Below are 25,376 nucleotides of genomic sequence, written 5' to 3' on the forward strand. Positions count from 1 at the left end.
CTTCTTAACCAAACAGCTATGCTTGCACCTACAATGGGCTTCTTTCAGTTTCTATCAAACAAATCACTCACACAGCTTTGGTTGGCCCAGGAATGTAGTAGAAGACAATTGCCCAAGGCGCCATGCAATGAACTGCAAACCACATGGCTAGGAAGCAAACTCCCTAACTATGAAGCAATAAGCAACTTAAATGTGAAATGCATTAAAAAAAAAACAAAAAAAAAACTTACTGTTATTGTTAAATTAGTTTCAAACAAACAACCTAAATTACTCGTTTAGCTAACACCTACTTTTTATACATGTCTGTCTGGCCACATGTGAGCAAAGCAGCTGTACTGTGTTATAAACTTTCTAAGACCAACTACAGAGAGAGATCAAAAAGTGATGACACAAAAAAGATTGAAGCTGACTGACCTATAGTTATCAGTTTTGATAGACTGAATATATTAATTATGAATAAGTAAATAGAGCAACACTTCTGAAGCTGAAGTCTAGATTTCCATTATATTTACAATTATTGGGAGAATAGGCAGGCTAAAACAGAGTGAACAACAAAATATAGCTGAAAGAAAAGCCTGAGTTAGTAAATTAGATTTGCTCTGAATTTAAAAATAAAATTCACAAGCCAATGAGGAAGACTCTAGGTAGTGTTTCAACTTGCTAGAAATGGTAGTCATGTCTTCCTCAAAAACACCCTACCATTTTGAAAGGTGAGAAGGTCATTACTGTAATGCCTTTGATCACAGTTCTGCTGATTAGGGATAACCTGGGGCTAAACAACAACACTAGGATTTAAGGAAACTAGTAATAGTTTATGACAACAAAAGCCAGTTCATTAAGAGATAAAAATAAATAGGACACTGCATATGATGGATTTTGGCTGTCGCTAGTACTGCCTGACTGGCCCTCATGTCAGTGGCATGTAAAAGTACCCACTACACTCTCGGAGTGGTTGGCATTAGGAAGGGCATCCAGCTGTAGAAACTCTGCCAGATCAGATTGGAGCCTGGTGCAGCCATCTGGCTCACGAGTCCCCAGTCAAACTGGCCAACCCATACCAGCATGGAAAATGGTCGTTAAATGATGATAACGATGATGATGACTTACTTCATTAAACACATTTCATGATGAAAAGTAAAGTCCTGAAGTGCACAAGTCATCAAACCAAACCTAACTAAAATATGACAATTTATCAAAATTTCTAGGGCATTTTACTGAAAAACACAAACTACATTCTAAATTGTAATAACTGATTAAGATAGAGCTATCTTTCTTTTATCTGTTTCAGCCATTGGGCTGCGGCTATGCCGGGGGCACTGTCTTGAAATGTTTCAGTTGAACAAATCAACCCAAGTACTTTTTTTTTTTAAAGTCTGGTACTTATTCTATCAAACTCTTTTGCCAAACCACAAAGTCATGGGCTGAAAACAAACCAACACATGTCAAGTGATGTGGAGGAGAAAAACACAGACACACAAATGTGTGTAAAATCAACTTCATCATTATGTATATGTGTGTATATATATATATATATATATATATCTATATGATGGCCTTCCGCATAGCTTCTGTCCACCAAATTTTCTCACAAGGCAGCTGGCCCAGAACTCAAAAGCCATGCAGTTGCAAAGCAAGTTTCTTAACCATATAACCATGCCTACATCTATGAGGGAGTGCTGAAAAGTTCCTCGCTTTGGGTAATAGAAACCACAGAAGGATCAGTTAATTATGATGTTATTCAACATAATCCCCTCTCAGATTCACACACTTATTGCAGTGGTCCTTCAATTTTTCTAAGCCCAGTAAAAGAACTCGGAAGGTTGGGCCTCCAACCCAGGCCTTTCACAATACCCTTAAAGCCAGGAACTTTTCAGCATCTCCTCATACTCTCTTTTACTTGTTTCAGTCATTTGACTGTGGCCATGCTGGAGCACCACCTTTAATCGAGCAACTTGACCCCGGGATTTATTCTTTGTAAGCCCAGTACTTATTCTATCGGTCTCTTTTGCCGAACCGCTAAGTGACAGGAACATAAACACACCAGCATCGGTTGTCAAGCAATGCTAGGGGGACAAACACAGACACACAAACATACACGCACACACATATATATATATACATAAATACGACGGGCTTCTTTCAGTTTCTGTCTACCAAATCCACTCACAAGGCTTTGGTCAGCCCAAGGCTATAGTAGAAGAAACTTGCCCAAGGTTCCATGCAGTGGGACTGAACCCGGAACCATGTGGTTGGTAAACAAGCTAATTACCACACAGCCACTCCTGCGCCTATATATATATATAAAATTTATTAAACACAAATTTCCTTAATGGTTTATTCTGCCAATGCACATATTTACATAATGTGCATCTTTATAGTTGAGTGCTCTTAATGCTAGTCACTCAAGTGAAACTAATGCTAATTTTTCAGATGAAGCAGTAAATTAATTAATCACGCATGAAAGATTCAAAAGCAACTGATAATATAAAATGAAATCCTATCAACAAGAAAATTTGGTATTGGATTAAATAATTAAATCAGTATTTTTCAAATAGGTGCCATCCATTAGAATGCCTTGGGATAACTCAAGAAGCAATATTGTAAAACATGTCCGAAGGAGCATTGGGTTTATTTATCTTTTGTCTTTACACTTGTTTCAGTTATGTGACTGCAGCCATGCTGGGGCACCAGCTTGAAAATCTTAGTTGAACAAATTGACATCAATACTGTTTTTTGTTTTTTTTTAACCTGGTACTTAATCTATTGGTCTCTTTTGCTAAACTGCTAAGTTAAAGGGATGTAAACACACTAACACTAGTTGTCAAAAGATGGGGAATAAACACAGACACAAAGACACACACATATGATGGGCTTCCTTCAGTTTCCATCTACCAAATCCCTCTCAAAGAATTCGTCAGCCTCAGACTATAGTAGAAGACACTTGCCCAAGGTGTCATAGTGAGACTGAACCTGGAACCATGTGGTTGGGAAGGAAGCTTCTTATCACACTTTCCCATGCTTACATAGGTCAGATTGATATTTCTGAGATGGATTTTCTATAGCCAGATATCCTTCCTGTTGCTGACTGTTATTTGTTTACAAGTAAGATATTTCCTCATAACCAGATATGTTTTCATGGAATGCTAGGAATGAAGAACAATGTTGCATGATGATGTCATTTGTTCACAACTATCACGCCACATCAAAGCAAGGAAATAGTGACACACAAACACACACATATATCTATACACGATGGACTTCTTTCAGTTCCTGTCTACCGAATTCATTTGCAAGGCTTTGGTCAGCCTGGGGCTGTAACAGAAGACACCTGCACAAAGTCGCTATGCAGTAGGATTGAACCAGAATCATGTGATTGGGAAGTAAACTTCTTACCACACACCCATGCCTGTACCTATAACAATATTACTATTATCTTTTAAATTTCCAGTGTCAACATCTTTTAAGTTGAATGACCCATCCTACAGAGTAATACTTTGGAAATGATGCAAGCAGAGAGAAACAAAGGAACCCTACAACAACAAAATCACAAAGCATTTTCCTCAATAAAGACCAATTGTTCTTTCTCATACATCAAAGCAAACATTATTAAACATTATTTCATGAATATTAAGCAAAGCTTAAACAGAAAGCAAACAGGATAAAGTCCATTAAACTAGTCCAACACGAGAGAAATTAAATATTAAAGTCAATTTTCAAATAATAAGAGACCCAGGAATAGCTGCATGGTAAGAAGTTAGCTTCCTAACCACATGGCTCCAGATTCAGAACATCTGTGTGGCACCTTAGGCAAGTGTCTTCTACTATAGCCCCATGCTGACCAAAGCCTTGTAAATGGATTTGGTAGATGGAAACTGAAAGAAGCCCATTGTATACATGTGTGAGTGTGTCTGTGAGTATGTTTGTGTCTCCTCATCTTGACATAATGTGATAGTTGTAAAATGAGTGTCACTGTCATACAAGCAGTGTCATTCATTTGCAATATTCAACTAGAACATGTCTGAGAATGGGGAAATTAAATTTGCCTTGAAACAAGTGACAATTCACGACTGGCAGGGCACCCAACGAAAGAAAACCCCTCTCAATAAACTCCATCTGACCTATGCAAGTATGGAAAAGTGGATGCTAAAATGATGCTGATGATGATTAAAAACTGAACATAAAGAAAATCCACTGTGCTAGATCAACACCAGAGAAATTAAACACTAATGGCAATTTCCAAGTAATAAAATATTACCATTATATATTCATGGCACATAAAAGGCACCATTCAAGTGTGATCGTTACCAGCGTCGCCTTACTGGCACTTGTGCCCATGCTAGTAGAGTGCCAAGAGCACCATCTGAGCGTGATCATTGCCAGAGCAGCTAACTGGCTTCTGTGCTGGTGGCATGTAAAAAAAGATTCAAGTGAGGTCATTGCCAGTACCGCCTGACTGGCTCCTATGCTGGTGGCATGTAAAAAGCACCCACTACACTCTCGGAGTGGTTGGCATTAGGAAGGGCATCGAGCTGTAAAAACTGTCAGATCAAGATTGGAGCCTGGTGCAGCCATCTGGTTCGCCAGACCTCAGTCAAAATTGTCCAACCCATGCTAGCATGGAAAGCAAACGTTAAACAATGATGATGATGATATGAGACTGAGAATAGTGAAATATAATCAGTATATGAATAATGGTTTCAGCCCAAGTAATAAGGAGATAACACAATCTTAAAATATTCTTCATGTTATTTACATACCAAAACATTCTATTAATATAAAAAGTATATTTAGTGATTCTCAGAAGACTCAAGTAAAATTACAAAAATATACAGCTTTTATATTTTATTTTCAAACTATTTTAACAGTTAATGCCTTCCTTCTTAGGGAAAAACTTTGGTAAGCACATATGTGCTTAATTTACATATGTATCCAGTTAAAATATTTAGAATGGGGACTGTGTGTGTGGGGGGGATGCAGCCTTCCAAAAAGAAATCTGGATTTTGTATTAATGAATACATCTTTATTGAGTACATATGATATTTAATGCTCTTAAATTATTTTTAAAAAACATGTTTAAAAAAATTAGTTAACAGTATTTACATTCGTTGGATATTTGTCCTCATCTTGTTTGTTGTTAACATAACGTTTCAGCTGATATACCATCCAGCCTTTTTCAGGTGTGTTGGGGAAATTTCGAACCTGGGTTCTCATTCCTAAGGTCTTTTTTGATATTATTATTAGTATTGTTCAGGTCACTGCTTGGAATCGAACTCGGAATCTTGGGGTTAGTAGCCTGCACTCTTAACCACTACACCATGTGCCCACAGGCATATGGCGTAGTGGTTAAGAGCGCGGGCTACTAACCCCAAGATTCCGAGTTCAATTCCAAGCAGTGACCTGAACAACATCGAAAAAGACCTTAGGAATGAGAACCCAGGTTCGAAATTTCCCCAACACATCTGAAGAAGGCTGGAGGGTATATCAGCCGAAATGTCATGTTAACAACAAACAAGATGAGGACAAATATCCATCAAATGCAAATAATGTACATAATTCCTCATCTCTTAAATATAGAACTAAATTAGTTAACAGTTTAATTAACTATCTATATTTTCACAATAAATGAAATCACACTTTCCATATGACATTTTTTTCCTTCATGCAATTTTATTGAATTGTACTTAATTCAATGTAGCCATCAAATACATAAAAAAAACACCAAAAAAACCCAAACAAAAACAAGTTCCTTGTACCTGATCTGCAGTATTAATTACTCAGTTAAGTTTGTTGATACATTACTACCCCTCCCCATGACATATATATGATACATACACACATGAATATAAATATACATATGTGTGTGTATTTACGTATATATAAATATATATTCCATTTTGTATAAATAAATAGAAATAGGGAGTGACTAGTCATGTGGTTAAGATGCTACTCCAATAATATCAAAGTTTAAACTTTGCTAGAGCCAACTATATCAGGCCATTTCGGGAGATAAATTGTCTAACAACTTGAGATAAGCAAAAACACACTTAACTGTAAAAACACTTGTCTTAGCATGCTAGGTTAGCATGTGAAACATGAAAACCTTTCAACAATATTCAAAACATTTTGATTCATTGCTTTCAAATACGAGACCTGAATAATACAGATTGTTTGGTTTTCAAAAACATTTTTCAACAGAAGCCTCTAACATACTATGTACAAGTGAATAATATGTACAAAAAATAAATAAATAAAAGGTTGTAATCATTTAATATTAAGATTTCCATGTTTGCATGGTTCAGACAGAATTTGTTGAGACATATTTTCTAGAACCAGATGCCCTTCTTGTCAACCTGCACCTGTTTCCATGCAAGGTAATATTTTCCCATAGCTGGGCATGTTTTTCACAGAGGACTGAAAAGGAACTATCTCACCAGTATGATGATGGTGCTCACTTACACAAGCATCACATGATATCTAGATAAGGACAAATGCAAACACATACATCAGCAGTGGTGCCCCAGCATGGCCGCAGCCTTCGGGCTGAAACATTTTTAAGGATTTAAGGACATATATATGAGGGGGTGCTGAAAAGTTCCTGGCTCTGGGTAAAAGAAAATAGATGAGGATTAGTTATTTATGATTTTATTCGACATATTCCCCTCTCACAATCACACAGCTATTGCAGCAGTCCTGTTTGTTTTAAGCCTCCAACCAGGCCTTTTGCGATACCCTTAAAGCCAGGAACTTTTCAGCACCCCCCATACTCTCTCACTCACACACATACACACTATGGGCTTCCTTCAGTTCATTCTACCAAATTCACTCAAAAGGCCAGGGACTATAGTAGAAGACACTAACCCAAGGTGCTGCACAGTGAGACTGAACCTAAAACCACATGGACAGGAATCACACTTCTCAGACACACAACTTTGCCTGCACTTCTAATATTGCTTTCAGTTTAAAGCAATAGCATAGAAAAAAAAAAGTGAAAAAGTGTTATTGTCCTGAGCAAAAACATTAAGCCACATTTGGTGAGGCTCTGGTTTGGGAGTTCAGTTTTGGCAAGTATGGAGTTACGCTTTAGTCACCACTACTCAGTTATGCTCTGCCACGGGGTGGTAGTACATGTCAAGGGCCCCAGTTAAGGATAAAACAGAAGGTAGTTCCGTGGCTAAAGCAGCCAGAACTCAGAAGAGGTCTGGCCTCTAGTCATGTTTCACACAGGTCTATTTTGTGTACTCACAATATCACATGAATCTGTCTCCTTGCCTAAGGATAGGATAAAGTAAGCCTTGATTCTCAAGGATATGCTTGAGAGAGCAGGAGGCTAATAAAGAAACTTACATAATCAGACAGAAGACACATAGAAACCACAGCTGTAGCTTTCCTATGAAAAATGCTGACTTTGCAGGTTTTGGCATGGAGGTTTATGATGGCAGTCTGTAGGCATGACATATTCATCAACATTTGACATCCACTTTCCCATGCTTGCACGGGTCAAATGAAATTTATTGAGGCAGATTTTCTATGGCCCAATGCCCTTCCTGTCGCCAACCCTCACCAGTTGCCAAGCAAGGTAATATTTCCTATGGTCAGATTTGTTTTATATGAAGGACTGGAAATGAACAACACACTAATCTACAACCATCATGTAATATCAAGACAAGGGTATATATAAAAACATACACAAATACCTATATACAGTGGGCTTCTTTCAGATTCTGTCTGCATGGGTCTATAGTAGAAGACACCCAAGGTGCTGCACAGTTGGAAAGCAAGCCTCTTAGCCACACAACCATGCTTACACACATGAAGATAGATAATATTAGCAACAGAAATATCTCAAGTGCTGTGAAATGCTTTGATACCACTGTGGATTTATGTATTGCAGCAGTGAGCAAACCTACAAGAAATAGTATCTAATTGTTTTTTCAATCTGTACTCCACTATTTTAATAACTGGATCATAATGAGTAAAGCTAGTCTGAGTGAACTATTTTGTTTATAGATTTTACACATTCCATGAGGGAGTTTTTTCTGTTAATTCCAAGTGCTTCAGCAATTGAATGCCTTTTGATCACAGGTCTGCTCAACTAGAGACAATTTGGGACAAAGCAAAAAACTGACACAAGGTGGATGAAAAATTATGAAGTTCAGTTCTTGCAGGGCTTTTATGTTTTAATCAAAGAAAGAAAGGTGGTGCTCATGACTTTTTACATGGCCTTCAAGACTGGTTGAAGAAGGAACTTATTCTCAGAACAATAATATACTTTAAATGTTTGCAACAGAGTAGACTACACTAAATTAACGTAAGCCAGGAGGCAGTGTTTGACATAATGAGAGGGGTTGAACAATAGAAATAGATCTTGAGAGTGGCTAGGGATGGAAAGGCTTTGCATTAAATTATATTCACTATCATAACATTCACTTCTCTACGTTTGCATGGGTTGGACAGACTTTATTGAGGCAGAACTTCTATGGCTGGATGCTCTACCTGTTTCCAAGCAAGGTATATTTCCCCATAGTCAGACATGTTTTTGTAGAACACTGGAAATGAATGGCACTACTTGTATCACAGGGACACTCATAACTATCACACAATGTCAAGACAAAGAGACACAAACATACAGCATACATATGATGGGCTTCTTTCAGTTTCCATCTACGAAATCCACTCACAAGGCTGTGGTTATCCCAGAGCTACAGTAAAAGACACTCAACAAAGATGCTATATAGTAGAACTGAACCTGAAACTTTGTGACTGGGAAGCCATGCATGCATATTATGTAAATAACAGCAAAGGCTGAAATAAAAAAAAAAACCTTGTTCGATATATTACAAACAAAACTTCTAAAGGTAACATTTGTACAAGAGTAGGCAGAAAGAGCTTTGTACAAGACAGCATTTTTGTTTAAATCATCAAATATTTATTATTCTTCACTATCAACATTAGAATACCAAGCAGTCATTTTTGATCCATTTCAATTATCAATACACAAAGCATAAAAAAGCATACATAAGCACACAAAAGTTAGCAAGTGGGGCTTTCCTGACTTTTGGAACTGTTCCTTTGATGAATTTTATTATTTGATATTTCATGTAGTTTTTTTTAGGATTTGCACACCTATCTAGAAAAACCATGCAGTTAAAAATGGTCCCTAATGTGAATGCCTGTGTCGAGTCACTTATAGAAAATGTGATTATGAAGCATATTTCAAACTCTTCCTAAGATAGCTTCTGGAAATCAGAATGACTGCAAGAAAATGACAAGGACAGACACTCCATAACTGGCCCTCTCCTAAAACAACAGTAACATTGCCAGATGGACAAGTGTAGGAATAAGTCTCACTTCATTTGTCAGACATTCAATAAAGCATGTTTTTGTGCTCACATAAGAGTGAAAATTGAACTAATAAAAAGTGCATCAAATGCACATGAATAGTGAATGCCTTGAACAGATTTTTATTGATTTTAAGAAGTTACAATGTTTACACCATACATTCAGAATAAATTTCATGTGAGATTTTTTTCATGAGTGCAAGCTGCTTCCTTGAATTTAAGTAGTCATGAATTATAATGCCAAATGACAGCAAACTGTAAAATAATAAGGTAGAATTGAAGGATAACAATCCCATGGTAAAAAAGAAAAATCTTAACCCTTTAGTGTTCAAATTACTGTTGAATGTAAAGCTTATTTATTCATATTGTTTTGAATTAGTCATGTATCATCTCATAAATTTGAGATCTTGATGATGTTATTGTCTATATTTAGAATGATATTGTAGCAGGGTAGGAGTGAGAGTCTAGATCTGGGCAGTTTGAACATAAAACAGGCAACATATTTGGGCCAGATATGGCCAGTTTAAATGCTGAAGGATTAAGGATTATATGGAAAAAATATATTTTAAGAGGTTAGGAGTGGCTCCTTGGTTCCTCTAGATAGTAAAAACGTATCTGGAACTTCTAGTGTTAAATAAATATTTTGTATATAATATCAATTTCATTATTAACTAAATACTATGCAAAAAAAAACCTAACCACTCATAATTGAATGTTTCTTGCAATTATCAATAGTAATAATGGAAAACTTTACCAAATTGATATCAATTAATGCCATGCTATCTAATAGCTCTAGAATAATAACAGAATTCATATGTGTGACATTTGTACAATGCAATGACCCAATTGCTATTGAGAAATATGCTAATTGCTTTTGTTTATGTGTAAACCATTACCATGAAGTGGATACAAAAAGAGTAAATTCGTGTAAATATGTGCCACTTTCTAATGAATAAATGACACGACTATTATAAATATTTATCAGTGATAAAATAACAGCTATCAATATAAACCATTACTTTTAAGATTCTTCAAAATTTTTTTTAAAAAACAAAGATATTTTACAAACAACTTGCACATGCTAGTGCTACCAGTTGAGAACTCCACATATCGGAAGCCAGCAAGTGTCTGGGGTCATCAGGTGAGAATGCGCACCGTTTTGGGGCCTACCTCTCGAAGGCATCAATGTGCACCAGCCACCCCGCTCACTGATATGAATTTAGTAACAATGTGAAATCATTATTTAAGTTAATGTATTCAATAAATAAATAGTACATTATGAAAGAAAAAAAATTTTCATTTGCATCCTTAAATCAAAAATAAACTTTAAATACTTCAGTAAATAAATACACACAGCTGATTGTTTCCTTGGAAACTTGTGATCTCTGATGTAGGTTTATATATTGTTATGCATTTAATTGAGGCATAGCAATATATACAAAACAAAAGGGTGATGAACTCCTCAGAGAATTGGTAGAACTTTGTTCTGGCTTTTTACATTCTAAGTTCAAGTCCTGCCCAAGATGACTTTATCTTTCATACATTCAGCATCAATGAAAAACAGCAAGAGTCAAATAGTGGGATTGATAGTATCAACTTAAACCTCATCCTTTAAAACTGTTGGCCTTGTACCGGACAGGTATGTATGTATGTGCACATATATATATATATATATATATATATTATAGGAAAAAGCAAAACTGAAGCAGAATGAGTATCTCAGGTTATTCATAATAATTTAATTAAATTAAGGTGAATTTGAAGTCTTACACCCATTTCTGGGATAACCTAAGTGGTGGATTAGCATGTCCATGTGCTGGGTATTCCGTCATCAGAGACAAGGTATGAATATTTTACACAGGGAAAATTTACAGTTTACAAGGAATAAAATATATTCAGTTTATAAGGAATATCCAGAGAATATGGGTATCCTCTGGAAAAAGAGGAGTGGTGAACATTATTCTCCCACCTGTTTTCTACCTTTACTCTTTATTCTTCTATGTTATTCCTTATAAACTGTGAATATATTTTATTCCTTGTAAACTAAATTTTCCATGTCTAAAACATTCATACCTTGTCTTTAATGATGGAATAACCAATGTGTGGAGATGCTAACCTACCACTTGATTTATCCCAGAAATGGTTTTAAGACTTCACAATTCACCTATTTATTCTAAATGACTTGAGATACTTGTTCTGCCTTAGTTTTGCTTTTTCCTCTAATATATATACCTGCTATAATGGAACCCTAATACAGATCCCTAGATCCAGCCTCAGTTGTGAACTTGGAACCAAATGGACAACCAACTATAGCACTTACTCAGTGTACCTATTCGTTTTAATCACGTCACAAGTAAACTAAACCCCCTCATATTCTCTCTCTCTCTCTCCCTATGTATATATATATATATAAAGCAGTATTAGTTTCAGCTAGTCATGAGTCTATCATTTACACATTTATTTATTCAAATGTAATCATCTTAATGATTCAGTTTGATATGCTGATAAGGGACAGCCAGGTCTGCTTTACAAGAATGATTCCACTTACTGTCATCTTTTGTTATTTAGTACTTGACTTCAACATTCTAGGTCTAATCTCACATCTTCCAACAGTTGGTTACACATTCTTGTTTGAATAGGCCATATCTTCCAAATTTCAGTAACATACAACATAGCATATTTTACAGGATAAACAGTCAAAGAAAGCCTTATGAAATATGAGGAAACAAGAAAAAAATCTCTAACCTGCTAATGTCAGTTTCAGTAGGAATGAACTTCTCAGTTGAAGGAAGTAAGAGTTTCAAAAATGTCTTTGTGAACTGTACTTCTAAATCAATGATCCAAATATAATTTTTATTATTTGTTGCATCAATCACAACCTTTGTTCCTAGCAAGCTCATTCCCTTAGCTCAGTTAACTAATATCAACCTTAAATGATGAAATATCCTAAACATCACAACAGGTTTTTCATACACTTTATATTTTTCTATTTCATTTCATGCTCCATTACAAAAGGAAAGTTTCATCTCATGCTTTCAATTGAATGAGTGCTACCTAAAACACCTGAAGAGGACCACCAAGAAAATGAAGCTTTAATGCATAGCATTGCTAGGACCATCAGGAAAAGCAGAAGATGCTTTGCTATATCACCCAGTCAACAAGCCCCTTCCTATCTGCTACTCCTCAACAAAAACGGCTTTGTAATATATCTGCCGATAAAGCCACTTCATTTGCTTCAAACTTCACACATACACATCATAAAGTGGGCAAATATTTATCTGTTTATTCATTATGCTGAGTATCCTTTCTATCATGTTCAAAGTAGATGCTAGAGGTTATCTCCAAGCCTCACTACACTCCTCTTCAATCTGTTTCCTTCTACAAAGATTTATCACAATATTAAATCACACTGCACTGTCTTATTCCCAAGAGAAGAAAACCACCAACACTTCCAGCTTATCAAAGGTGTTGGAAACCACTGCAAACAACCACCTCTTTATCACCATCCTCTCTCTCCTCTATTTATATTACGGTTCTTCTCGAACCCCGAAGTTCCTAGAGGTTCAGTAATTTCTGTTGCAGAAAATTCCCTACGATAACTTAAAACCTGTTGTTCCTTCGTCGTTATTCCTTTCCCCAAAGATACCCTAAATTCCCTACGAAATATTTTCTCTCTCTCTTATTTATATTACGTTCTCCTCGAACCCCGAAGTTCCTAGATGTTCAGTAATTTCTGTTGCAGAAAATTCCCTACGTATTAACTTAAACCTGTTGTTCCTTCGTCGTATTCCTTTCCCCAAAATACCCTAAATTCCCTACGAAATATTTTCTCTCTCTCTCTATTTATATATTACGTTCTTCTCGAACCCCGAAGTTCTAGATGTTCAGTATTTCTGTCGCAGAAAATTCCCTACGTATTAACTTAAACCTGTTGTTCCTTGGAGGTGACCCCGCCCTCCCACCCATCCACCAGAACCGAAGTTTCTGTTTTCTATCTTTCTTGACCCCCCCCCCCGCACCCCTGTAGGGTTTATTGTGATCATATAGCGCAAAAACTTTGAAATTTATGCAGGTTGTAGTCTAGAGTCTCAGTATGATATCTGGCAAATGCAAGCTTTCTTTTCAGGTACAGAACACTGCGGCCCTCATCCCAGGGTCTCAGAGGCCCACACCTCCCACACTCTCAGGGTGGGCACCCTCACGTTGGCAATTGAAAGGTAGGTCTGGCGAGATAGTCGAGAATGCTTGAACGGAGACGTGTTGATGTATGTGTTGTATCAAGAATAAGGTGGAGAGGAGGATCTGCTAGGGTCCTCACAGGCAAGGAACACAGTACACAAGATTTTCTGGGCAGGGAACACTGACGGGGTTGGTGGCGTGGGTATACTTATCGCTGAGAAATGGATAGATAGAGTAATTGAGGTAATCAGAGTAAGTGACAGAATACTTAAGATTAGAATAGTGCTTCATAATAGATTAGCAACCATTATATCGGCCTATGCCCCTCAGCCAGGGCTACCCGATGGACAGAAAGACAGTTTCTATGACACCTACTGCAGACCACCTCATCGACGAACGACAGGGACCTTCTCTTTGTGGCTGGTGATTTCAATGGGCATGTTGGACGACATGCTGGGGGCTTCCATGGCGTGCATGGAGGCTACGGTTATGGTTCCCGCAACGAGGAGGGAACCAGGCTGCTGAGTTCTGCGATGCGAATAGTCTTATAGTCTGCAACACTAACTTCAGGAAACCACAAGCCACCTGGTCACCTACCGATCGGCGCCGGCATACTAGCCAAATCGACTACATCCTTGCCAGAAAAAGAAAGATGTCTGCTTAAAAATGCCAAAACCTTCCCAGGCGAAGAATGCAACCCACAACATAGACTGGTAGTTAGTGACTTTAGGATCAGGACTAAGAGGGCGACTAGAAGACGACCAACATGGAGAAGAAGGGTCTGGAAGCTTAAAGCCCCTGCGAATGGACAGAGATTTAGAGATATGTTACTTGAAGCCTTGACGAAGTGGAAGGGGGTATAGCTACACATGGGGTAGAAGACAACTGGACGTTTCTGAAGGGACAACCTGCTGAAAGCCGCTGACCAGATCTGTGGCTGGTGCAAAGTCCCCTTAAGACCCAAAATAACGTGGTGGTGGAACAATATTGTTGACAGGGCTATTAGACAAAAGAAACAGGCTTGGAAGGCCTGGAAGAACGGTGGTAGCAGGAAGGGTATCAGACTGCCAGAAGGGAAGCTAGGAGACAGGTCTATCTAGCCAGAGGGGAAGCAGATAAGAGAAAATTTTCCAATGTCCTGCGCCGTGAGGATGAAAGACTTGAGGTATTTCGTGTTGCAAGACAGTGTGTGAGAGAGAATCGTGATGTGGTAGGAGAGAAATGTGTTTGCATGGAGGATGGTTCACTTGCGCTAAATGAGATGCAAAGAGAGAAGCTTGGAGACGCCACTATGAAAGGTTACTGAATGAGAAAATGAATGGGATAAAGAGAGTCTGCCGAATGTTGACCCTACAGAGGGACCAGCTATCCGAGTTGATAGTTTCGTGGTAGCTAAGGCAATTAGAAGCATGAAGACAGGGAAAGCCCCAGGCCCATCAGGAATTACTGCAGAGATGCTCAAAATATCTGCAGTGTCGGCTATAACCTAGTCACCCGTATAGTCAACCAGGTGATACACGAAGGAGTCATACCCAATGACTGTGCAGCAGCATACTAGTCAACTGCTACAAAGGTAAAGGTGATGCCCTAGATACAAATAATTACAGAGGTATCAAGCTGTTGGATCAAGTAATGAAGGTTACGGAGAGGGTCATAGCCCAACTAATTAGAGAGAGAGTTAGTTTAGATGAGATGCAGTTTGGGTTCGTGCCAGGGAAAAGTACCACTGATGCTATATTCCTGGTAAGGCAGCTGCAGGAGAAATACCTAGCCAAAGATAAGCCCCTGTACCTGGCTTTCGTTGACATGGAGAAAGCTTTTGATAGGGTCCCCCGATCCCTTATCTGGTGGTCAATGAGGAAACTAGGGATAGATGAATGGCTGGTGAGGACTGTGCAAGCCATGTACAGAGATGCCGTAAGTAAGGTTAGGGTTGGCAACATGTACACAGAAGAATTCAAAGTAGAGGTTGGGGTCCACCAGGGTTCAGTACTCAGCCCCCTCCTATTTATCATAGTACTCCAGGCAATTATGGAGGAATTCAAGACAGGCTGTCCTGGGAGCTCCTCTACGCTGACGACCTTGCTCTTATTGCTGAGTCACTATCAGAACTGGAGGAGAAGTTCCAGGTGTGGAAGGAGGGTTTAGAATCAAGGGGCCTTAGAGTCAACCTAGCTAAAACCAAAGTACTAATAAGTAGAAAGGTAGACAATCCACAAATATCTTCAGGAAGATGGCCCTGCTCGATCTGTAGAAAAGGTGTAGGTAGAAACTCTATAAGATGTACCCAGTGTAAGCTATGGACACATAAGAGGTGCAGCAATGTCAAAGGTAGGCTAACTGGGAAGATAGTTTTTGTATGTGGCAGATGCTCGGGAGCATTAACCTCCGAAAATCTGCAGAAAACAACTTCCGTCACTTTCCAGGGGGAAAAACTAGAAGTGTTGATAGCTTCCGTTATCTAGGTGACCAAGTCAGTAGTGGGGGTGGGTGCGCTGAAAGTGTAACTGCTAGAATAAGAAGCCTGGGCAAAGTTTAGGGAGCTCTTACCTCTGCTGGTGACTAAAGGCCTCTCGCTCAGAGTAAAAGGCAGACTGTATGATGCGTGTGTACGAACAGCCATGCTACATGGCAGCGAAACATGGGCCGTGACTGCCGAGGACATGCGTAAGCTCGTGAGGAATGAAGCCAGTATGCTCCGATGGATGTGTAATGTCAGTGTACATACTCGACAGAGCGTTAGCACCTTGAGAGAAATGTTGTACCTAAGAAGCATCAGTTGTGGTGTGCAAGAGAGACGATTGCGCTGGTATGGTCATGTGGCGAGAATGGATGAAGATAGGTGTGTGAGAAAGTGCCAATCCCTAGCAGTTGAGGGAACCCGTGGAAGAGGTAGACCCAGGAAAACCTGGGACGAGGTGGTGAAGCACGACCTTCGAACTTTAGGCCTCACTGAGGAAATGACCAGAGACCGAGACCTTTGGAAATATTCTGTACGTGAGAAGACCAGGCAGGACAATGAGCCCAGCCCACTTATGAATGCCTTTCCTCCCTTGGACACAAAGACCGGTTGAGGCAAGCGAAGTCGATATAGAACCTCATCCGACGACAGACACCCATGCTAACCCCCCATGCTTGCGAAGACATGTTGGGGCAAGCGAAATCGAAATCGAAACCGAATTGAACCAGCCAGGATCCCTGGCCTGGTGGTACGTAAAAAGCACTATCCGACTCGTGGCCGTGGCACGTAAAATACTCCAATGCGACCGTACGACAGGCACCCATGCCAACCCCCTTTGCTTGTGAAGACATGTTGGGGCAAGCGAAATCGAAATCGAATTGAACCAGCCAGGATCCCTGGTCTGGTGGTACGTAAAAAGCACTATCCGACTCGTGGCCGTGGCACGTAAAATACTCCAATGCGACCGTACGACAGGCACCCTTGCCAACCCCCTTTGCTTGTGAAGACTGTTGGGGCAAGCGAAATCGAAATCGAATTGAACCAGCCAGGATCCCTGGTCTGGTGGTACGTAAAAAGCACTATCTCGTGGCCGATGCCAGCACCGCCTCGACTGGCTTCCGTGCCGGTGGCACATAAAATACACCAATCTGACCGTGGCCGTTGCCAGCCCCGCCTGGCACCTGTGCAGGTGGCACGTAAAAAGCACCCACTACACTCACGGAGTGGTTGGCGTTAGGAAGGGCATCCAGCTGTAGAAACATTGCCAAATTAGACTGGAGCCTGGTGCAGCCTTCTGGCTTCCCAGAACCCCGGTCGAACCGTCCAACCCATGCTAACATGGAGAACGGACGTTAAACGACGATGATGATGATGATGTCTCTGTCTATCTCTCTCTTCAGCAACTACATATAGTTTCAGAGTGAGAGTGGGACTTGCTCAACCACACCACCTAGCAGCAGTCAATTTTGCCCTTAAAAATCAATTACAAGAGCAGTCATGAGAACATCTTGGTAAAGTTGCCTGCATATGAACTATCACTCCCTTATTTCATGCACTGTCTGTCTGATACATCACACTATGCTCTGATGGGGATAACTGCAACTCATCCTGTATCAACTGTAGTGCATACATAATTCAGTTATGTCCATAGGCTTTTCCACCAGTAAATTAAGATCTCACAGTGACTTCTAACAATATACACTCACATTTTACTTTTCACTAAGAGAGCTTAGGTAGCACCTATAACTCAAACTGCTAAAAATAGCAGCTAAACCTTCAAATCTCACCCACCATCCTAGAAAAATACAATGACAGCTGAGCTGGGACTAAACAGCAACAAAAATCTTTTCTCAGAAATACTCCATGTAACTTCTGCACCCCACTCTCCCACAATAGCTGCTGCTTTACACACACACACACAAACATCCTAGAAAGCATCTCTATAAGGCTATTTAGATTGGATAAAGGGCAAAAACAAACTTTCCAAACAACCCTACAAATATAATAGCAAAAATTGCTTCATTAAGGTCAGAACATATGTTTCAACTTTGATCAGTTGCTGACACCTCTTTCAAAGCTCAGTAAGACTTACAATGTTATACAGCTCCCATATCTGGGACTCTACTATCAAAACATACCAACTATCTAGACTGCATCCAAAAGAAGGCTATCTAACTGATTAGCAATAACCCTTTTGCTAACATACAATTTATAACCTACAGCCATTCTGGTCTCCTCACCTTGTGTAATCTATTGCTATCACAACAGTCTCTGCTCCTTCTGAAGTTCCTTTCCTGCCCATTCAAGATGAACATTAGCTGTATCAATCACATCAATCATACAGAGCCTGCAAAATTTTAAGAAACTGTTTTTCTTCCTGACTAAGCCATATGTTTTACTGTCTCCTGGCCTTCACTTCACATGATGTAAATGAACATCACCACCATACAAGTAGTGTCTTTTGTTTCCAATCGTTCTTGAAAAGTTGCCTGGTCATGGGGAAACATTACCTTGCTTGGAAACAGGTGAGGGTCAGTGACAGGAAAGACAGTTTATCAACAAATCCCATATGATCCATGCAAGCATGGAAAAGTGGACATTAAAACAAAATTATCATCATTTAATGTCTGTTTTCCATGCTGGCAAAGGATAGCTTTCTTTTGGATGCAGGAGCTGGCAAACAAGAGTATTGTGCTATACACACACAAATTTAATACACAATATATGGATTTATCTAATCCAGTGGTAATCACAAAAAAAGCTCCTTTAGTAGACCAGGCAACAAACCACAGTCAACTGATACATAGTAGTGTAATGTAGAGTTCTATGCAGTTGAAATCCAGTAAATCAAATCAGTGTTATGAATATCTACTGGTGAAATAAACATTCATCTCATACCTTCCGACTTTCTTCATATTCTCTCTCTCTCTTTATACATACATATATATATAAATTAAAAAAGCTGCTCACCAACTTAATTACACATACTGACTCGCAGATAAGCTGTTTCTTCTCTCTCTGCATCTATTGTTACTACACTGGCCTCTACTACTCTAAACTTGAAAACCACAAACCACCTCCACTTCTCATATCTCATATCTCAGATCTCACTCTAGACATTCTCACAGAAAACTGGAATGCTCTCCCAGATCTCACTCTAGGCATTCTTACAGAAAACTGGAATGCCTTCCTTGCCTTTGCTGTAGATGCTGACCTACAGATTTTCTAACAAAACATCAAACACTTTAAACTAAGAGGAGTAATAAAGTTTATGACCACTATCCTCTTTCCTGTAACTAATAAAACAGAAAACACCAATATGGTTTTGCCCAAATACATTTCATTTAAACTTTGTGCTTACACTTGTTTATCTAAAGTTATTTGGAATCAGTTGACATAAACAGAGGAATATATATATATATATATATATATTACGTAAAAAGCACTATCCGACTCGTGGCCGATGCCAGCGCCGCTTTGACTGGCTTCCGTGCCGGTGGCACGTAAAATACACCAATCCGACTGTGGCTGTTGCCAGCCTCGCCTGGCACCTGTGCAGGTGGCACGTAAAAAGCACCCACTACACTCACGGAGTGGTTGGCGTTAGGAAGGGCATCCAGCTGTAGAAACATTGCCAGATAAGACTGGAGCCTGGTGCAGCCTTCTGGCTTCCCAGATCCCCGGTCGAACCGTCCAACCCTTGCTAGCATGGAGAACGGACGTTAAACGATGATGATGATGATGATATATATATAAAGAACAGTTGTAACTTGTATTTAAGATATCATTAAATAGAATAAAAAAACTTGTAAATTGTAGTGTGTAAAAAATATCTTTCTATTAACAGATACATTTTATAGTACACAACGGTTTATGTTCAACATTTTGTTGAATTTAAGTTCATGAGTATTTTAAATGCAAACAGCATTCAAGTAATCTGAATGTAAAACTTTAACAGAATTCAGATATTCACTTCCTATAGCTCAAAAGGATATGAGTCACATCAGTTATAAAATGAACCAGGATTGCTCAACCTATCAGAAATATTAACCAAGTTTCCCTCAAACTGTCCATTTTACCCATTACTTTGAATAATGTTAGGCCAAATACCACTAAAAATGATCATGACTGAAATGCCTTTTATTGGGGATAAACAACAACCCGGGGTTAAAAAATAACAGGAACCAAATATATTTTCCTAATGCTAGAGCTGAAGAGGAAGCCTCTATGTGAACAATCGATCTGTTAGAAATAACAGTCAAATACCCTCAAATCCAATCCAACTCTCTGAAAGAAAGACATGAAATACCTTTGATCAGAGGTTTACACAATCTGGGTTGAGATGGGGTTAATCAACAATAACAATTAGTTCATAATATTTTAATGTTTTGAAAACACAATGGAAAATGCAGCCCCTTATACACTTTAAATCAAGACAAAATAATATTGGCTGGACCATCTGCTCAATCAGATGTAGCCTGGGGTTAAACAACAAAATTCAAATTGATCTGAACCATCTTCACATTCTCTGTTATTAGTTTTCATAATTAATAATTAGTAAATAACTGAGATAGTTAAATAAAGTGACTACACATCAGGGACATATTTCTGGGTGTGCTGTATATCCACCGAAGACAGCCATATTACCATAAATAAGCTTACTCAATACTATAATGAAAGATCTAATCCTGTTTATATTGTGGTAGTAATTTTTAGATAGCACTGCTCACCTAGTTGTATCATGCCCTGGCACTATCAGAAAATGGGACAGTGACAAAATAAAGTATCATGCAACAAACTCCTAGCCCTTGGGTCACTTTTTAACTGTTGCTGATTAAAAATAATGTAGCACTGTATCAGCCAGACTACCAGATGTTGTTATACACCGCTGGTCACAATGCACATCCTTGTGTTGTAGTAGCTTTTGAATGATGCCATCCTGCTGGGCAGGCCAACATTCCCCTTTGAATAAAATGCCTGTCTGTTGCAGGGTTACAGCTGAGTAGACTGGAGCAATGTGAAATGAAGTGTTTTGCTTAAGAACACAATGTACTGCCAGCCTAGGAAATGAAACCATTATCTTGCAATTGTGAATGCAATGCCCTAACCATGAGGCCCTGTGTCTTTACTATACACATACACTTGTTTTGGGTTCTAGTTATCCTGTTTGTACTATCACAACTGACCTAAGGGTCAGTGACAATCCACCAGCATATCCCAGTTTTTATTTTTATGGGGAGACACATTCTTTTCTTTTCATTCTTTTACCTGTTCCAGTCATTGCTGTTATGTTGAAGCACCACCTTGAAGGGCTTAGTTGATCTACCAACTTCAATCAAAAGCATTGGGGTAGCCCTGTGTTGGAGTAGAAGACACTCAAAATGTCATGCAGAGGGACTGAACCGAAATCCCATGATTGTGAAATGAGTTTCTTAACCACATAGATATGAATGTATGTAAGTATGTATGTATGTATGTACAGTCATTGAAAATTCTTTAAGTGATTTTCTTGCTGTATAATCTGTTTTCTAATTTAATATGATACACCATCATCATTGTTTAACAATCTGCCTTCCATGCTGGCGTGAGTTGACGATTTGACAGGAGCTGACCATGCAGGAGCATGCATCAGACTTGTGTGTCTGTTTTGGCAGTTTTTACAGTTGGATGCCCTTCCTAACACCAACCACCCAGCAGAGATACTCAGAAATAAAGATTAAGTGGGAAGTTTGAGGCTGTTGATGTAACAATTATCTGCTGTTGTTTTCAGTAACCAACAGGAATAGTTTAGCTTGGTAAGTTGTGTTGAACTGCTCACCCAGTTTTATGATTTCCTTGATTAAAGTAGCCTCTGTTTCCTCTTCAATGAAAATTACAGAATAAAAAAATGCACTAATGCAATTGAAACAAAGAGGCTCAGTGTGTGATATAATCAAAGAATTACAAGTGACTTATTCCTTTTCTTTTTTACTTGGTTCAGGAATTGGACTGTGGCCATGCTGGAGCACCACCTTGGAAAAGGTATCTTAGTGTTTCCGTTATTTTTAAATGTATGCATAACCAAAAGCTCAGTTTATGCATGACAATTCTATTTGCAATCTGTGCTATTTATAGAAAAAGACTAATGTTTTTATTGGTGGGGGAGGTTAGAGCAGAGTCAGGTTGAGTACTAGATAGCTCAGTGCACACACTATGATAACCACACACCACTGCTGCACACACGTGTACCATTACCATTCTTCTAAAAGAAAACATAATTCAAATGGGTTAATAAGTTTAAGCCTCATCATTAGCATTCCTTCTGATTCAGAGATTACATCAAATATATTTTGTTTCCTTCCCAGACAGTAACGAATGCCTATGTCTATATCTTTATAAGGTGACAGAACAAAGGGTGCATGAGACAATATAATTATCCTGAAAATAGTCTGTATTCATTCTAAACCACTAAAATCTAAAAATTAGCTTCTTAGTCATAGCCGTTATTGAAATATTGCTAAGATAAGCATATGCTAACGTTAAACTAATAAACGCCCATATTGAGAGAGAGAGACACTATGAAGAGAAATATTGTTTTGATAACACTCATAAATTTACAATGATGGGAAGTTAACAATAGAATTCCATCAACTTTCAATAAATATTTCTGATAGATTCATTGGGAAATACAAACGCTTTCATTTTATCAAGAATATGAAACGAAATCTCAGTTACTCGCTTTCTTTTCGACATTACAATCAACTTGCATCAATTTTTAAAGATTCTTTATTATTTACGATTATTTTTCGTGCTTTACGTTTTTAGAGGGATGTTTTCATAACTCTAAAGTGCACGAGCCTACGAGGCTTCTACCTATTCACCCGAGCTGTTATAAATAGCAGCCAAATCTTGTTCAAACCATGCCTCAAGTATTATAGAGATTTCAAATTTCACCTTTAATTAATGTAATCTAAGACAAACTACTGCCAAGGCAAAAAAAAACAAAAAAAAAAAAAAACAGGATGGTCACGGGTGAAATACTCAATACAGAGTCCTGAATACCGAACTACGTTAACCAAGGGTTAAATAACCCCCAAACTAATTGTTAACATGTCAGATCGCGTATTCGTTATCTCCACCGAAATATCCTAGTTACCAAAAGTAAATAAGGACAATTTAAAAGAACTTCAACAAATGTTAACATAAGATAATCTTGTAAAGTAAATACCCAAACATGAATACACACAAAATTTATTTTGAATACCATAAATAAACGAAAATCTGCAAACATTTTACTGAAACTGTTTCCAAAGACTTGTTCTGTTTTTGCAATATCCTATTATTCCAAAAGAAAACAACTAAATATTGTGGCAAGCTTTCTTGCAATTCTTGAAAGGCATGCAACATATTTTTAAGAAACTTATCACACACAAAAAGTGTTTAAATATACTTTAAAAAAAAACAGTAAAAAAGCAATATATATATACACACACACACGTTAACAAATATATATATATAATTCAAACATTCTGACCACTCGCATAAACAGCATAATTTTAGATAGATAGATAGGTAAATAGATAGATGGCTAGATAGCTAGAAAGATAGATGGATAGATAGCTAGAAAGATAGATAGATAGAAAGATAGATAGGTGGATAGATAGATAGATAGATAGATAGATAGATAGATAAATGGATAGATAGATAGATGGACGGATAGATAAATGGATAGATAGATGGATAGATAGATAAATGGATAGATAGATAGATGGACGGATAGATAAATGGATAGATAGATGGATAGATAGATAAATGGATAGATAGATGGACAGATAGATAAATGGACAGATAGATAAATGGACAGATAGATAGATAGATAGATAGATAGATACAGACACTGGGTTGGTGGTGAACGTTTGTTTACAAACGGACCAGAAAAGCACTCAATACACAAAAGTAAAATATAATTATTAGAAGCACAAGCATTTTCAATCATCCTTCAGTCTGTTCAAATTATAAGAAACAAACGGTCAAGAAGCTTCAGCTACTTATATATATATTTCAAGGATATAAATACCTCTTGAAGAGATGTCAGCATACAAGTTCTTTTTCTTATATATTTATAATAATAAAGCACAATATATTTATAATATTGTGCCAAAACTTACCGTAATAATTATATTTCCACCATTTTAATAGGTATACAATTGTATTAATTCCATGAAATAACAGAAACAAATGTCAACCAGCTGAATTGAACGTGTAAAACATACAAAGTAACATAAAGCAGTATTTTTTCACTCGTTATATAAACTGATGTGTTTGTAATACTTTGAATGTGTTGGTTATTATATGAGAACTTATACAAAATTGATTGAATGTGCTGCATAAAATGAGTTTGTATTAAGGAGGTAAAGATTAATGATTTGTAAAATCACAGCAGCGTTGTGGTCAGAGTGTGTCCAGGGTCGAAATTATAATATGTAGAGAGTGCATTGGAAATACAATTACAGAAGTATATCTATATAGGCTAAGAGATGAAGAATACACAAATATAGTGAACTACTTTAAAAAAAAAAAAAGGATTCTATAATGAGATTTTGAATAGATAAGTAAACATTAAGACCAGTGGAAGCAACAATAGCTCCCGACAGGCAAGAAACATGATAGCGTTGAAGGTAGCCACGACATGTCAGGATATTTGGTTTTGTTGATTACATGTGATGTCACTACGCTCTCTCTCTCTCTCTCTCACACTCTTTCACACACCCTCTCGTATTGTCTCATTTTTCCCTCTTTGGTATTATCATCCTCTCTTTCCTGCCCCCCTCTCTGCTTTTGTCTTTCTTCTTTTCCCTCCCTTTTTTTCTCACCCATTCTTCCTCTCTGTAGAGTTGGACGGATATCCGGTAATGGTATCAACGATGGGCGGTGCAAAAGGAAACGGAATTCAAACCAAAACACCACCATCATTTCAAACCTCGATTTTCTTAAATATTTGTATACTTTCATTTTAATCTATTTGTTAGTCTAACATTATGTATGTGTGTATATATATATAGACTACATTTTCTCTTGTTACGAATTTTAAAAACTTCCTCATGTATATTTAATATGGGGTTTTCTTGAGTAATTATAGTATTTTACCTGATTAAATTATACGCTTAAAAAATCTTATATCTTCCTTTTATGTAGAATTCTCAGTTAACACCCTCAGAATCTTTGCAAATAACGATAGGAATAAAGGTGGGTTTACAACCGAGCTCTTGCCTTTCAGTTTTTTATTATTGACTTGGGAGTGAAATGAGATGAATTTGTTATATATATATATATATATATATCATTCTGCCAGTCTCGCATCACTAAAGCAGTTATGATAAATTTCTTTCATGATTTCTGTGTTTTGGGGGCTTTTTTTT

At 37.9% G+C, this 25,376-nt stretch overlaps 1 protein-coding gene across 5 annotated transcripts in view; it reads right to left on the reverse strand.

The window, feature by feature from the left end:
- LOC115211956 (protein dopey-1) overlaps positions 1-24,820 on the reverse strand; it is a 146,656-nt gene extending 121,836 nt beyond the window's left edge. For 3 of the 5 annotated variants that reach the window (XM_029780747.2, XM_029780731.2, XM_029780740.2), the window contains exon 1: positions 24,126-24,814. The gene's annotated coding sequence lies outside the window, so the exon portion shown is untranslated. Of the gene's footprint in view, positions 1-24,125 lie in introns of all 5 variants that reach the window. The other 2 variants (XM_029780724.2, XM_036503372.1) reach the window with 2 other exon arrangements.
- Positions 24,821-25,376: the final 556 nt, after the last annotated feature.

Source organism: Octopus sinensis, linkage group LG1, assembly GCF_006345805.1.
Source record: "Octopus sinensis linkage group LG1, ASM634580v1, whole genome shotgun sequence".
Classification (NCBI taxonomy): domain Eukaryota; kingdom Metazoa; phylum Mollusca; class Cephalopoda; order Octopoda; family Octopodidae; genus Octopus; species Octopus sinensis.